Consider the following 938-nt stretch of genomic DNA (forward strand, 5'->3'; position numbering starts at 1 on the left):
TCTCTCTCTCTCTCTCTCTCTCTCTCTCTCTCCTCCTCCTCTCTCTCTCCTCCTCCTCTCTCTCTCCCTCCCTCCTCTCTCTCTCTCTCTCTCTCTCCCCTCCCCCTATCTCTCTCTCCCCTCTCTCTCTCCTTCTCTCTCTGTCTCTCTCTCTTTGTCTCGGTCGTCATCCTCCTGTATTGCGTGTGCAGGTGGTGAGTTTACGGGAGGTATTCCGCGCAGACCAGGGCTGATCTTACAGACGACGACTCAGGCGCACGCAGGCAGCTACCGATGTCGCGCCCGTAACGCCATCGGATTCGGCGACGCGAGCCCTCCGTTCCAACTCGTCGTGCAGCAAGTTGCAGGTGAGCGCCTTCTATCGGCTGCAATACGAATCTGCCCACATGCTCAGAGAGGAGGCAACTGCTGTTACTACCTGCGTGCAAACTTCCGTGCCGTGGAATTATTAGTTCTAATGTGCTCACGGTTACTTATCGAACCCACTGGTGGGTACACTGTGGTTTAGAACACCATCTACTCTTCTCATTGAGCGTTAAACCTGTATAATTATATATATATATCGAGAGAGATCAAGTACGGAAAACACCTACGGTGTCTTTTATAGGCAAGTATCTGTTCTGTAAAGGTTGTTTTAATCTATAACAACAACTCAAAAGGAACGTCGAAAGTGGCCGTAATAGACAGGTGACCGTTCTGTCTCTCACGCAGGCGAGCCGCGGTGTAAGGTCGACAGCGTGACGATAGAAGCTCACAAGAACGAACCCGTAGATCTGGTCTGTGAAGTCGACAGCCGCACCTCCGGGGTACGCACACACGCACGCACGCATGCGCGCACGCGCACACTCGCTCGCACGCACGTACGCACGCACGCACGCACGCACGAACGCACGCACGCACATACACACACACACATGTACAAACACACACACACACAC

General features: G+C 53.4%; 1 long non-coding RNA gene across 1 annotated transcript in view; it reads left to right on the forward strand.

Moving 5' to 3' along the window:
• Nucleotides 1–196: 196 nt before the first annotated feature.
• LOC106818686 overlaps nucleotides 197–938 on the forward strand; it is a 4,057-nt gene continuing 3,315 nt past the window's right edge. The window contains exons 1-2 of the long non-coding RNA XR_001395279.1: nucleotides 197–347; nucleotides 712–806. This is a non-coding gene — a long non-coding RNA (uncharacterized LOC106818686). The remainder of the gene's footprint in view (nucleotides 348–711; nucleotides 807–938) is intronic.

Source organism: Priapulus caudatus, unplaced genomic scaffold (genome assembly GCF_000485595.1).
Source record: "Priapulus caudatus unplaced genomic scaffold, Priapulus_caudatus-5.0.1 Scaffold2433, whole genome shotgun sequence".
NCBI classification, from domain to species: Eukaryota; Metazoa; Priapulida; class Priapulimorpha; order Priapulimorphida; family Priapulidae; genus Priapulus; species Priapulus caudatus.